This window comes from Vulpes vulpes, chromosome 15, assembly GCF_048418805.1.
Source record: "Vulpes vulpes isolate BD-2025 chromosome 15, VulVul3, whole genome shotgun sequence".
NCBI lineage: Eukaryota > Metazoa > Chordata > Mammalia > Carnivora > Canidae > Vulpes > Vulpes vulpes.
Genome location: NC_132794.1, coordinates 75,659,127 through 75,674,456, shown reverse-complemented (window position 1 = coordinate 75,674,456; position 15,330 = coordinate 75,659,127). Strand labels below are relative to the sequence as shown.

At 59.8% G+C, this 15,330-nt stretch overlaps 1 protein-coding gene across 16 annotated transcripts in view; it reads right to left on the bottom strand.

Moving 5' to 3' along the window:
* LINGO1 (leucine rich repeat and Ig domain containing 1) overlaps positions 1 to 15,330 on the bottom strand; it is a 175,379-nt gene that overhangs the window by 153,887 nt on the left and 6,162 nt on the right. For 14 of the 16 annotated variants that reach the window (XM_072739115.1, XM_072739129.1, XM_072739119.1 and 11 more), the window contains one exon: positions 753 to 868. The exons of the other annotated variants lie outside the window; for them this stretch is intronic. The gene's annotated coding sequence lies outside the window, so the exon portion shown is untranslated. Of the gene's footprint in view, positions 1 to 752; positions 869 to 15,330 lie in introns of those variants that run through there. 16 annotated transcript variants of the gene reach the window in all.

Sequence of the window (15,330 nt, the reverse complement as noted above, 5' to 3'; positions counted from 1 at the left end):
AGAACAGTGGGTTGGCTCAGATAAGGAGAAGTCACTCGTCCAAGGTCACGAGCCAGCCAGAAGACAAGTCAGGAGCACGCCAGGTCCCCCTCCTTGCCCATCCACCGCTTCTTCGGTACTTGCCCCACGTGGGACACGGGAGAGGGCCCATCGCCCCCCGCATTCTGGGAGTCCCGCTCCGCATGCTACAGTCCAACAGGCCAATCTCCGCTCACACACAGCCAAGGTCACCTGGCTGCCCGTCCTCGGCACACGGACACACCTGTGAGCCTGACCCCGCCCGACGGCGTCGGATCTGCAGGCGACTCCGGCGGGAGCTCTGCTACGCTGCGCACGTTGGAGTCCATGCCAACGTCTCTTGACAGCTTCTTGGCCCCTGACTGTCTCCATCGACACGTCCCCTCTCCCCTTCAGTCATGCACACATCTGGCCACGACGTGACAGTAGCAAGGACAGAGCCCCCCGGCTCACCACCAGTGACCTCCCACACCACACGGGAACCCAACAGCCGGCGCATGAACATCCCCAGCCTCTGACCTGCTGTCAGAGCCTCGCCGTAGCAAGGGCCAGCGGAAGGCGGCACTGCCACATTGAACCTCCCAGCCCTCGCTTCACAAGGGGCGGGGGGGGGGGGGCACCCCCAGAAAGACTGCTCTTCCGTGGCCTCCCTACAGCCTCTCCCCGGGGCCCGCACCTGCCGCCAAGGCCCATGCTACCCCCAATCGGCCCTGGTCCCTGCAGCGGCCTCTTACCTCCGGTCAGGCAGGCGTTTGGGGAACACAAGTGGGCTGGGGTCAGCCTGGATTTGACTCAGTCGCCCTCTCTGCCCTGCCGGCATGGGAGCCTCAGGGCCTGTGGGCACAGGAGGCTGTAGGAAAAAGAGGAGATGAGCCGTCAGCCAGAGCCAGGCCACGGGGGCAGATCGAGGGGCAGTGGGAGGCCAGGCGCACAGATGGGTCTGACTGCACCTGCCAGGCGGTCAGCAGCCCCCACACACACATACACACACTCACATGCCACCAGCTGGGCCAGGTGGGACCTGGGAATGGGGGGTCTCTGGCCCCAAGTTGAAGGTTATGCCTCCCCACCCATTGGCTCTATGACCTTGGGATGATCAAGTCTCTGAACCTCACTTCCCTTCTTCATAAAATGGGGATACTGGTGCTCCTGCCTGGTCCAGGAGGAGGTAAACAGAGAAGGCCACGCGGCCTGGCACGCAGCGGCATCCAGCCAGCACCTGCCCGGAGGCAGGCCTGAGGCCCACCCTAGAGAGGGTGCGGCCAGAGCAGTAGGGGGCAGGGGCCCTCTCCTGGGGCCTGAGCTCTCAGTGCTGGTTCCCAAGGACCCACCCACCCACCACCCCCTCCTCTCCACCTCTCCTGGTTCTTTTCTTCACCAAAGGTTCTCCAAGGGCAACTTCCCATGAGTGGGGGGAGGGCACTAGCGGCTCCATCTCCTTGGCAAGGTCCTGCCAACAGGCCTGGGGCTGGAAGGCCAAGGAGGCAGGCCACGGAGCCGCTCTCCTGCGTGCCAGCTGTGCGGCCCGGGCTGAGCTCCCTGCCTGGCACTGGTTTCCCCCACCTCTCAGATGAGGCCCCGAATCCCTTTCTGAGCTGTTGCCAAGAGGCGCCCATCTCTTCAGCGCTCTCCAAGTGTGGGATACGTGCCACCGTGAATGCAGGCTCAAGGGGAGCCTAGGCGTGAACGGACAAAGGCTTGTATTCTCCTGGGTATGTGTTTATTCTCCCGCATATTCAAAACAACAACCAGGACTTCACAGATGTGTGGCTTGGAGAGTGCGGGGAAACCCACCTTCAAATGCGACTCAACACAAAGACAGGGATTAGGAGCAGGGACAAGTGGCCTCCAGCACTGGCTCAAGCTCGAAGGTGGAGGGAAAGGCAGAGAGTTGGCATCTCAGGGGGCCTGGCTCCCAGCAGCCCCCCTCGCCCCTGGAGGGCCAGGATGGCTCCTCCCTTCCCTCCGGGTTCCCCACATGGCACCGTCCATCACAGGCCCACGTCCCCAGGAGGACTCGCGAGGCCTTCCGGATGGGACGCAAGGATGGATGGGGTGCAGAGGTGGTTGCCATCATGTGGGCAGGAGACAGCAAAGGCCTCCGATCCTTCCCAAAATCAATATCCCATCCAGTCTAAGCTGTGAAGGCTGCCATTTCCCATCTACAAGGCAGGTTAAGACGGAGGCCTCCTTGGAGGCAAGAGTCGTCTTGCTTCAGGGCTGCCCACTTCTCTAAGAATGGGGCTGAGAAAGGGGCCCCGAGCAGGTTTCTGGGCTCACCTGGCTGTCCTAACCTGATAACTGAGCCATGCGGCAGGTGGCCTCTGCTGTAGGGGACCAGCCCTGAACGCTGCCCCTGCTGCCCGCAAGCCCCAGCAGTGCCCTCCAAAGGCCGCTGTTCCTAAAGGACAAGACAGGACACAGCGGTGCCAGCCTAGGACGGTGGGTAAGTGGAGCTTGGGCTCTCTTGGGCCGGGGTCCTCCAGGCCAGGCCCAGCCAGGCAGGGGTGCCCTCGGCGGCCGCCCAAGCTGGCACCAGGTGGACTGGCACAAGCCAGCCAGGCCCAGGCCAATCTGGACAGCCCTGCTCCTGGCGGGCCTCCAGACCACCTGGCTGCCAGCCCTGAGCCCGGTTCCACCTGAGCTTGGCATGGCAAGCCATCCCACGGCGCCGCCCGAAGCCCCTGGCTGCCGTGTTCCAAGATAATGAATGGGCTTCCCGCTCCCTTCTCCCCAAACCTCCCCGAAGCTCCCACTCTCCTCCGTGGCATCACAAGGAGTTGCTATGGAAATGGGACCACAGGCAGAGCATGACAATGATTTGGGGCAGGGAGACGCAGTGGGAGCCAAGCGCTCCCCCAGACCCGGGGCCTGCTTGCCTGCCGAGTTCCTCAAACGACAGAAATCCCAGCTGCAAGGCCCCCGGGCCAAGGGGGGGAGGAGACCACCACAGAGGCGCGGGGCTCCCCCTGCCCTCCCAGCTCCTTGCGTGTTCAGCAAAGCCCGGGGGCCTGCAGGAACCGAGGTCTGGGTGTTCAACAGAGCTGCTCTGTGCCCTGGGGACGTGAGACCTCCACGGAAACCGCCACTCCTGGGTGCCACCAAAGGGGCAGCACCCGGCAGGTGCTGAGCAAACACTGCCATCAAAGACAACAGCACTGGGGGGGGGAGGGGGAGGCACAGGGGTACAGGCCTGCGCCTGCTCCGGTCAGCATGGTCACAGAGCCGCAGAGCTTGAGGGACCCACCCCCACTGGACAGATGGGGAGACTGAGGGCCAGGGTCACCCAGCAAGTCAGCCAAAAGGTCAAGCCCAGAACCCACATCTCTTCTTCCCCAGACCTGAATCCTCTACCCAACATCCCCAGCTTTCCATCCATCTGTTCATTCATTCATTCATTCATTCATTCTAGTCTTGGTAAGGGCCTATTCTGTGCTTGGTGATTGGGATAAAGAGACGTAAAGGACACCGCTCCCACCTACCACCAGGAGCTCAGAGAGGAGTCAGGGCATCATGGGCAGAAAGAAGGTGCTGGGAGAACCAGGCTTCAAAGCATCTCCCTGGCTTGTCTCCCAGCGGCTCCCTCAGCCCAGCCCCGCTGGACAGCCCACACGGAGGCAACACCAAACCCACCCGGGGCCCCGAGCGCCAGACATAAGTAGGCTGCTCCCCATGAGCACCCCCAGTCCCTAGGGGTGGAGGACAGCGCCCTGCCACACAGAAGGAGCTCCCAGAATGGCCCCGGCCTGCACCCCCCTCCCCCAGGCTAGGCAGCTTCCCCCCTTGTTCCTGCTTTCCTGGGAGCCTCCCTCGAGCCAGACCTTGCACTGGGCTGGGGCCCTGCAGAGGGCCGAAAGCAAGTGAGCCCGGGCCATTGGTCATCGCCCTCGTGAATGAAGTCCCCATCCGTGTCCATGACACAAAGATTCTCTCCTGTGGTGTCTGGGTTCCTTGGAGGTGGGCTGGTAGCAAGAGGGCACGAGGGGACACATTCCAGAGCTCGGCTGTATCCCACATGGGCCACGTCTCTCAGGAGCTGGTGCAGACTCCCAGGACCTATTTTACCCAGAGGGAAGCCAAGATCGTGAGGGGTGGCCCCAGGTTGCTCAGCGCCGAGAAGGCACCAGTGAGGACCAAGAGCGGCAGGACGTGAGCGGCCCTGAAAGGGAGAACTGGGCCAGGGCCTGCCTCACCAGCCCCCAAGACTCAGGGTGAGGCTAGGGGGGCTGGTCACATTCCCTGCAGCTTCTCAACCCACTGAGGACACCAGGGCTGCCCCCCTGCTGTGCAATGCGGAAACCACCTGGGGATAGAAAAGCAGAAAGGAGGAGGAGAGCACATGAGAGACACCGCATGACCACGACCCCAAAGCCAGACAGACCGAGGGAAAGGCAGTGATAGAAAAGGAAGGACGGACGGGCCATCCCTTCCTCCCCAGAACCAGTACTGCAGCTGCCAGGGGAAGCTCACAAAGCAGAGCTCTGCAAAGATTTTTCAGCAATAAAAATCCTTATTCGAAATGAAATCTTATGCAGTGGAGGAAGCCTTTCTATGCCAGACCTTAAATCCAGAAGCCATAAAGTGAAAATTTGATAAATCCGAGTCCATAAACACCTAAAACATCTGTAGAGCAAAAGACACTATGCGCAAGTTAAAAGGCAAGCGAGACACTGGAAGGAAACATCACTAATATACAAAGAGCCGCTACAAATCAATAAGAAAAAAAAAAAGACAAAAGAAGAGAAAATTGGCAGTGAATTAGAAATTCACAGAGGAAGAACTCAATTGGCCAATAAAGGTATGAAAAGATGTTCTATCTCACTAGCAATCAGGGAAACGCAGATGAAAGCAACGCGATACCATTTTTTGCCCATTAGATTGGGAAAAATTAAAATGATTGATAACAACCAGTGCTGGCAAGGATGCAGGGAAATGAGCGCTCATAGACCATTAGAGGGAGGGGGGAATTGGCTCAACCTTTGGGAGGGTAATTTGGCACTATAGGATAACGCTTTAAACCCACACGCTCTACAAACTAGTTATCCCACTTCTAGGAGCTTCTCCTACAGAAACTATAGCAGAGACAGTCACATATAGTCAAGGATGCTTACAACAGTATCACTGGTAAGAGGAAAAAAGAAATTGGAAGTGACCTCAGTGCTCACCAGTAAGGGAATGTTCATCTAAAATACAGCACATCTAAAAAAATAAAAAATAAAAAATAAAATAAAATACAGCACATCTATGCTCGGGAATACTCCGCCGCCCGTCGACAGAGAGAGGCATATCTATATATAACAATACGAAAAAAAAATCAAGCTGTACGATGCTATTTCAGAACGAGCCCATTTTTATAAAAGCAATTTGTTGGTATATGCCCCAAAAGGCTGGAAGACAACACCCAGATGTTACAGGGAACACCTCCCAGGAGGAGGAGGAGGAGCTTTCACGGGCTCTTATCCAGAAATGGTGTTGTTGGATTTTCTTTTGTAATCAGGAAAACAAAATCAATAAAGAGTTAATGGGTTTTTCCTTCAAATCCTGCCTGACCCTTAATATAAAATGCAGATCTAAGCAGTCCTGCTGCTGCGGCTGAAAGGGAAGGGGCCCATCGAGCTCCACCTCTGCCTCCGGAGCCCCAAGGTACCCTCCTGGACGCCAGGGCTCTTGGACCAGGCTGGGAACGTAGGCTGGAAACGAGGAACCCATACCCCCGCCCCCCAATCCAAGGCTGACAAAGCAGAAGGTTAGCCAAGGTCACACAGGCAATCCAGACTGTCTGGGGCGAATGCCAGGGCCCCTGGCTTCTCAGCAGGGCTGCGGCCCTCCGGGGCTGGCACGGGAGGTTTCCCTGGGTGCCCTGGGAGCCTAGGCCGAGGCTCAGGGGAAGCCCGGGGGGTAGGGTGACACCTAAGGGTCTTTGCACAAAACTCCAGGGACGGAGTCTTTGAGGCTCAGCCCCAGGCTCTGACAGGGTTCGCTGTACAAAGAAAAAGGATGGGTGAGCCCGCGGCTACAGGCAGAGGGGCCTGCTGTGTGCGGGTGTGCAGTGCTCACTGGCAGCCAGGCCAAGGTCTGTGGAGATGAGCTGTGGGGGGCGTGCATGCAGTCATGTCTGCATTTAGAGTCAGTGGGATTGTGTGTGTGTGTGTGTGTGTGCGTGTGTATTAGGGCACACGAGCAGTCGGCAGAGCTGCACACAGGCCGGAAGCAGGTGCAAAAGGCAGAGACCCATCCGCAGCCGGCCCTCAGCCTCACGCCTGACCCAGTGCCTCCCGGGCTCCCCTTCCCCAGCAGACACAGGCCTCCAAGCCTTTGCGCTTGTTGCTTCCTTTGCAGGGCTGCCTCCCCTCCCTGACCATTCCCCGGGGTCCTCCAAGCGGCCTCGCCCAACAGGCTGGGGTGGGGGCACCTCTGTCCTGCCCTGACCACCCCCTGCCAAGCTGTCAGTGCTGACGGACATGACTTCCCAGGGCCCCCGGGGCGGGTCTTGCTCTCTTCTGCAGCCGGAGCCCAGCCTAGGCCTGGCACAGACAAGGTGTCGGGCTAACGTGTGTGGAGAGAACGAGTGGGCAAGCATGGCCTGGGGACTGCCTAGCTTCCTGTCCTAGGTCAGCATGAAGGATGACATTATCCAAGTCACATGGGGAATGATTAAAGCGGAAGTTTCTAACTGGGGTCCCCAGGGAGAGGGGACTTGGGAGTCTGTGAGCCTTGAAACTACACAAAACTAGATGTGAATGCATGCAAGTGGCGGCGGGGAGGGAAAAACCTCCTTGGGGCAGAGAGGGCACGGCTGCCCTGGGAGGGGGTGACCTCCTCACGGAAGGGTGAGGGTGTAAGCACGGGCTGGACCAGCGAGGCCCCAGGGAGCAAATGGCAACCCCGAGGCTCCCTGGACTCACCAGGCCTGGCTTCCCCCATCTTACAGCCCAGGCTACACAGGGTATCCTTGCCGGTTCACTCTGCGAGTGTTTTCGGAAGTGCCAAGGTCATGCTGGGGTGGGGGGAGGCTCCAGACCACAGAGCTGAGTGTACAGTCCTGCAGCCCTCCCCCCTGGTGGTGGCCTGTCCTCTCTCCTCCTTGGGTGGGGAACAGGCTTCCCTGATTGCCCCATACGACTAACTGGGGCCCTTCTGGGATGTCCCAGTTACCATCTCCCACGTGACAGTGACCCCAAAAAGGACAGGGCTTCATCATGGGCCTGGCCTGGAGCCAAAGGAGCCCAGAGACCAGCCGGAAATACTGAGCAGGGCTGGCAGCCAGTCCAAGGTCACCCAAGCTCGAGGGAGTTGGTGGCACATGTGGGCCAGGATCCCAGGCTTCCTGCCTCCAGCGGGGCTCACTCTGGGCATAAATGCACCCCGGCCCCCTCCGGGAACTCAGTGCACACCTCAGCACCCCCATGATCCTGCCAGAAAGAGGCAGCTGGCACTGGGGCCCCAACCGATTCAAACACAGGCGTAAAGTGTCCCCCGAGCCTGTTTCCTCCTCTCTAAAACGAGGTACAGGTGCACCCGGGTGGCTCAGCAGGTGGGCACCTGCCTTCGGCTCAGGGCGTGACCCCGGGGTCCCGGGATCGAGTCCTGCACTGGGGTCCCCGCACGGAGCCTGCTTCTCCCTCCACCTGTGTCTCTGTCTCTCTCTGTGTGTCTCTCATGAATTAATTAATAAAATCTTTAAAAAATAAATAAGACGAGGTACAAAAACCTGCCATCCTGCCCCTGTTGTGAGGGTTATGCCTGCATGGATGTACAGTCTGTGCAGAACAGAACAGGAGCTCCTCCTCACCACCCGTATCTGGGCCTCAGTTTCCCCAGCTCCAAGCGGGAAGGTTGCCCCATGTTATTCCCTGGGTCCCGGGGCCTCCAATGCTGGATAGGAAGCCCGCACAGGTGTCCAGCCTACATTGGTGTCAGGGACACCAGCCCTTTGGGAGCTCCCCGCTGGTTTGTGGATGACAGCTCTGGCCTTGGAGCTCCGGCTACCCAGAGCCGAGCATGAAAGCTCCCTGGGGGGCTCCCAGGCTGTGCCTTCCCACTGCAGGCCTCTCGCCTTCGCTGCTGGATCTTGCCCAGCCTGCCTCACTCATTACCTGCCTGTCCCCTCCAGGCACTAGGTTTGCACCCTCTTCCAGGAGCCACAGAAGCCCCAAATGGAAGACCCAATGTGAGCTGGGCAGCGATCCAAGAGGGCTTCCTGGAGGAGACAGGGCAAAGGGCCTTGAATACCCAGATGAGGAATCCAGACCTGGAGGAACCACTGGCAGCTTCAGCCGTCCCTCCCCTACCCCAGTGCGGCCATGGGTGCCCGAGCCCACCCAGGTTGGCCCCGGTGCTGTGTGTCCAATCGAGGGCTTGAGCGGGGAGGGGACTGGGCACGGCTCCCCCTGCCCCTTGGCTGGGTGGTGACTCCATCCCAGAGGAATCCGCCCTGGCCTGGCTGCAAACAGTTTTGCTGCTGGTGAGTGCCTGCTGGCCTGGGAGGAGGGGAGGGCTCCCCACAGATAAGAGCGGCCTCATTCATATTCCGCTGGCTGCTGGCTTCAATATGCTGAGAGACGGGCAGAGGCGGCCCTCCGAGAGGCCCGGGATGATTCCTCTCCGATTCCAATTCATTTTCTATCATTAATGCTTTTGAAAAGCCCCACATGCTCTGCAAACAGGGAAGGAGCGCAGGGCAGGGGTGGGGAGGGCACCAGGCGGCCTGCGACCCAGTGTCAAATGCCCCTACCTCACCTGCCTGCAGAGAGGGGGCAAAGCCATCCGATTCCCACCTGCTGTGTGGCCCAGGTGGTCCCTCCCGTCACCTGCAGGGTCAGAGGCCGGCAGGCTCTTACCTTGTGAAGGGCCTTGAGGGGGTGAGGGCAGTCAAACCTGGGTGACCACTGCAGCAGAAGGTGAGGAACCGGATGCCTATCCTGGGGGCCCTCACCCGGGTCCAGGAAGGGTGGGGGCCTCTCGCCACAGCAGGAGCAGAGGAGCCGAGCACCGGGGCTGGGGTCCTCTCCCCTGTCTGCCTCAAAACCACGCTGCCATCCTAATCACCCCCCGGGCACCAGGACCAGCCTCTCAGTCAGCACCCCGTCCTCCCCCATCCCTACTGCCGGCTCCCCTCCTCACCCTCGGGACCTCATCCAAAGTCCCCACCTCCACGGAAAGCCCTTCCAGGCAACTTGGGCCCACGGGGCAGCCTCCCTGCCTCCCCTCCTCCCCGGCCTGACTCCACCCTCTGGGCTCCAGTGCTGACCACCCACCCCTACCCCCACCCCCACCCCCACCCTGTCTTTGCACAGGTTTTCCTGTCTGGAATTGCCTCCTCCCTGGCCCCGTCCACCTGTCCCACCCCCCCACCCCCACCCCGCTCAGGATGCAGCCCAGGACCCCCCTGGCAGCTTTCTGCACTCCCCCCCGCCCCGTGCCCCTAGTACCCCAGAAGCCACCTGCCCTAGGACTCCTAGGACTCAGTAACGCGGCAAATGTGCTGGCCTGGCGGGTCCTGTCCACTCTCTGACTCTCGAGGCCGCCCCGCGCCCCAGGGCCTGGCAAGGTGCCCGGCTCACAGCGTTGCTACCGATCAGCCAACTGAGCTAAACGGAGCGCGGCCGGCGGGTCAGGCTCTGTGCTGGGTGCCGGGGACGCACAGGCCCTGGAGCTGCTGCCAGGGGAGGTGCCGCAGAACGTCTCTTGGAAGAATGACACACGAGCACCTTCTAAATGGGGAAACCGAGGATCAGAAAGGCAAAGGGCCCTCTCCAAGGATGCTTCTGCTTCCCAGCCCACATCTCTCCTCTCTTCCGTTTCTCTCCCAGAATCTTAGCAGCCGCGAGGAGGAACTCAAAATGAAAGGTTAGGAAAAAAAAAAAAAAAAAGGAAGAAGAAAATGTGGTGGATTTTCCCCCTTTCTCCATAATGTAAAGAAAATTGCTTTTGCCAACTATCACAGCTTAAAAGCAATTAGAGTTTTTGGAGGGGACTCTGGGCACAAGCAGACGCGAGAGAGTGAGCGCCCAGCACAGAATTTTTCCAGCATTCGTTTGTATCAAGCGAAAGGGAAAAAAGGTGTTAAAAGCAGCAATTTCCACAGCAGAGATGGTGAGATAAAATATTTACAGCCTCCAAGGGAGGGGCCTGGGAGGGGCAGGGACCCCCAGCTCCCCACCCTCACTCCAAGCTCTGGGAGACTGGAGAAAGGGAGAGCAAAGAACAGAGACAGGGAAAGATGAACCCCCCGCGGCCCTCGGCCTCTCCTGACGGAGGGGAGAAGCCTCCAGATGCCCTCTGCTCTCTCGCCCTGCCCACCGCCCACGGCCCACGGCCAGTAACCAGCCCAGCCACTAGACAGCCGCCCCCCCAGCCTCAGACATGGCCGGAGAACGTCCAGCGCTCCAGGCCAGCCCTGGGGGCCTGCCCAGCCGGGCCTCCCCTCCACCCTCAGCCCCAGATGCCGCCGGCTGCCCTGCGTCTGAGGAGCCTTGCTCTGTTGGCCTCCAGGCCCAGATCAGGAGCCGGAAGGAGAGCACACCACTCCCCTGAGGAAGATACAGACCCAGAGCCGAGGACATACAGCTCTAGGATCCCCACCACGCCTGGCCTCTGAGCCACCCCTTCCTCACCTGGACCTTCCTCCTGACCCTTGGCCTCCTCTCTCCAAACACAGAGCCTCCTTCCTAAAATCCAACTGCCCTCTTTGTAGCAGCAGCACAGACCTTGGTTCATTCCTAGGTTCAAAGCCCAGCTCCTCCCCTCACGAGCTGCGTGACCCCTGCAAGTCCTGCAAGCTCTCTGAGCCTCGGCTCCCTTACCTGGGAAATGGGAATAGTAATCGCACATCCCTCCCGGGGCTGTTCTTAGGATTAAGTGAGGGAACGCATGGGAGGCACCCCACACTGTGACCAACGGGGGGTGTGCAACGAACCTACCCCTGTCCTTCTATGCTCAGTCCTCAACACATCTCCCCAGGCCTCGGGATGGCCCACTTATGTGCACACGGGACCCCCTACCACCCTGCAGTCACCTGATGAACGCACAGAAGGCACACGCCAGCTAGGAGCAAAGGGTGTGGGAGGCTCTGAAGGGCTTCGCACACCCCCAGAAGCCCAATCCTCAGCGCAGCACCAGGGAGCCTCTCACTTGGCTTGCCTGACAAGGATTCCTCCCAAGAAGCCTCCAACAGAACCTCAGCACCTACCAGTCCAGGTACAGCCTCGGTTTCCTCATCTGTAAAGCAGACTCCAGGATGTCCACCTTGCAGGGCAGCTGCGGGCACTAATAAGGGTAACACTGTTGTGCGCCCTGCCCCAGCTGCAGCAGAGTCAGTGTGGGGACGTAGGGTGGCTCTGTCCCACCTGCCCGCCCCCCGGACTCCAGGCACCGTGCTCACCCCACCCCTACAGCATTGGAAGAGCAGAGGAAAGGGCTGGGGAGAGGGTGGCGAGCACCTGCCCCCTCCTTGCTCTGACCTTCCCAGCCCACCTTCCCCACACACACGGGGGCTGAAGGTCCAGCCACAGGCTAACTGCCAGCCCAGACCCTGTCCTCCCGGCCTCACTCTTGGGGCGGAAGGGGCCCCTGACCTGCTCCATTGTACCAGGAGGGGTGATGACACAACCCAGGTCAGCAGCCCCCATCCAGCCGCTCCTCCAAGGCTGGGCTGCTTTCCTCTCCTTCCCCAACTGAGAGAATGTGCACACTTGACATACCTCTGGTAGCGCCACAGGACCACAGGCCAGGGGTCAGAAAGTGTTTTGATGTCTCAGTCTCTTGCTTTCCCAGGGGCCCCTCCTGCCCCACCTCCCGTCCTCAAGAAATAAGCCCAACAGTAAGCCTGGCACTGATCAGGGCTCTCCCCGTTGTGGGGCAAAGATGGGAGAAGCGCAGGCCAGTCCCAGGCCTGGATGGCTGGGCCTCAGGACACCCCCTTAAGGCCTTCTTCCTGACCCGCACACCCATCCTCCCCTCTGGTAAGTGACTAGATGCGTGTGAACGTGTGTGCGTGTGCTCAGGTGTGGGGGCGGCGCACACACGGGAGGCAGGCCCTGAGAGGGGACCCTGGACCCCCTGGGCTGGCTGACAGCCCTTCCCCAGCTGGACCCGCCTCCCCCCCTTTGTGCAGCGGGAGCGCTGGTCTGCCTGAACCATGAGCCCAGAAGCAGGTGATCCTGGGATCGAGAAGCCAGACACCTGCCTATTGCCAAGACCCTACGATGCTTTTCACTGTGAGCCCTGAGACAAGGGTAACCACGCCTTGTGCCTCGGCTTCCCTTCCTGTAACCCGTAGCAAGAATGGGATCGCCTCTGGGGCTGCCTTCCGGTTCTAACTTCCTCCGATTCCAAACCTGAGACCCTCTGTGATCCTTGCAAAATCAAGAGATACTAAGTCACCAACAGCAGAATAAGGAGTCCCAAGCACTGTGGGTTGCTGGGGGCAGGAACCCCCGACCCCAAGGAGACAAGGAAACCCAGCCCTGCACCTGCCCTACGCTGGCAGGAGACACCCCCACACACACCCGTGCAGGTGTCCCCAGGGAAGAGTGGGCCCAGCAGGAGAGCAGGAGAGCAAAGGCAGCTCCTCTGTATGGCTAGAGGCAGCCAGGGGCTCCCCCTTTTCTGCACACACGCCAGGAGCTCAGCCCTCTGCTGCCTCACTTCCCATCTGTTCTGAGGATACAGAGGCTGTAGCCCAGCCCAGATCTCAGGCTCAGCCCTGAGCACATCACACACGCCCCGTTCCCTCAGACACCCCCTGAGAGTCCAGACTGGGACCCTAAACCCTCCTACCGGGCCACCCCCTTGCCTTCCCCAGTGCCCCTCCAGGGCGGCTAGTGGGGGGGCAGCCCTGCTTCTCGCGCCGGCGGGAGCTCCCCTTGCTTGCATGGCCAGAGCCTCATAACATTCTCCTAAATTAAACAATAAACAAGAAGTTGTTTTAGATTTTCCTGACGCTGCAGTTCCTGATTAATCCCCGCAGCAAACAAAAGGAAGACAGCAGATTAACCTAAAAGACAGTCACTTCCTGTTTCCAGGAAGAACCCCAGCCTGAGCCAGAGGAACGCCCCCCAAAAAGGGGGGGATCCTGCTCCAGGCACCTGCCCAGCTGAGGACCACCAGGGCCATCCCCCTCCCCTCCCTACTCTGCAGTCCTGGGCAGACACCTGGGCTGACTCCTCTAGGTCCCGCCTCTCTTCCCTACACCCCCCACCCTGGCCCCCCACTCTGCCGTTCTGTGACCTTGGACAGGCCACAGCCTCTCAGGGTTCAGCATCCTCATCTCTCAAGAAGAAAATGAAAAGAAACCATATGACCAATTGAGGTTAAACAGAAATGCTCTTATTTTTTAAAAGACAGATGCTGAAATGTTTAGGGGTGAAATGGCATGATGTCTATAATTTACTTTAAAATACTTTGGGGGGAAGAAAAGGATAGGGCAAAATGTGGCAAAATGTCAACAATTGTTAGATCTAGGTGAGGGTATATAAGGCTCCCTATTCTATTCTATCTCTCTGTATGTTTGGAAACGTTCCTAAGAAAAAGTCAAAAAAATAAAAAATAAAAAAAGAAAGCCTCGGTGATGTGAGCGAAGAGCCCCACAAACAATGCCCCTTGCTCCTGGGGAGCCTGAAAGGCAGATAGGTCTCTCAAGTAGGTTAAACATCCCCCCCGCCAGCTCCTTTATGTGGTTTCCCTAGAAATCGCTTTTGCAAGAATTCCACAGAGTCCTAACTGCACACGGAGAGGCCTCAGCACATCCAGGAGCCAGACACAGCACTTGGGCGAGGCAACCGTCCTCTCCCACCCACCCCCCCGCCCCCCACCTGCCATCTCCCTGTCCCTTCTGCAGAGCAGGCTGGGGACTGTGATGCTAGCTCGGTCCTCAGGTGGTCACCGCCCTCTCCCAGCCTCAGAAGGCCCCCACCCATTAAGCACCAGGGAGGACAAGTCAGCAACGGCCTGGCCATCCCACTCAAAGGCACAGGGTTGCCCTACAAACAGGCTGAGATCCCTGCCTAACGGATGGGATCACGGAGCTTCAGGGCCAGATGAGCCTGGAGGCTGACCCGAGAAGGCGGGGACGGAGGGAGGCAGGAGTGAGCAAGACTGTACCCCAGTCACCCCTCCTCTCCAGCCCTCCACCCCCACCCTGGCGGCTCAGACAGAGGGTAGCCTGCACCCCCTTTTCTCTGGCTCTTCTCCATGGAGCTTCCGGGACAGGAGTGAACGACCGTGGTCACAATCTCCCAGCCAGGCCCCGCCGACCCACACCAACGCCGTGGGCCCACCTCTACCGACCAAGGGTAGAAGAGTTATCAGGGCCCCAAATAATCGATCACCAATTGCCGAACGCCACGCAATTCACTGGGGAGACTTACATGTGGCCAGTGACAGGGCGCCGCTGCCCCAGCCAGGTGGAGCCTCCAGGGGGAGGAAGGGCTGTGTCTGTGGGGAGCACCTCAGCCGAAAACCCACCCATCACTCAGGTGCCTTCCCAGTAGATCCCCGGGCCCGGGAGGCAGGACCCAGCGGCACCTGAAGGACGCACCTCATTCCTCTGAGCCCATCTGGCCCCAGCTGCCCGGACTCGCCAGGGACCCAGGATGGATACGCTCCGCCCCTGCCACCAAGGCATTCCCGGGCCATGAAGGGCCATAAACCACCGTGGGTCACGGGCCTCCCGAATGCTAGGCCTTGCATACAGCAGGTGCACAGCTCGGAGGAAAAAGCAACTACCTCGAGCCGGGGATTTATACACGGCACATGGGCTGAGTCCCGAGGCGGGTGGGACCTGCAGGAAGGCCCCCCGGGAGGGAAAGCCACAGCCAGTCCTGGGGGAAAGGAAAGCCACAGCGCCCGTGAGAGGGACGGCAGGTGGCATCCGGCCGAGCGCACAGAGGAGCCGGAGGGAGGTGGCTGGGCAGAGGGCCGGGAGCCCCAGAAGGTGCCGCCTGCCAGCATGGGTCGGCGTGAGCCTGGGAGTGCGCGCTCCCTGCGGCTGCACGGCCCTGGGGGATGGCGAGGGCTGGCTTGCTCCTCTCTATCCCCGCAGAAGCGATGGCTGCAGCCCGCACAGCCAGGCCCAGAAGCAGCGCCCACGAGTGAATCACTGGACCATCACAGGACCATCAGCTGCAGGACGGCGACTCCCGCATCCGCGTGGGGCAGCATGTTTGTAGAAAAATCTGTATTTATGGTTGAGCCTCAGAAACAGCCTTGGGAGGCGGGCCCGGAGATAACCATCCCCAGTTTACAGAGAGGGAAGCTAGGGCCCCAAGAGGGCCAGATGCAGACGGGCCGAGGTCGCAGCGCTGGCCAGGG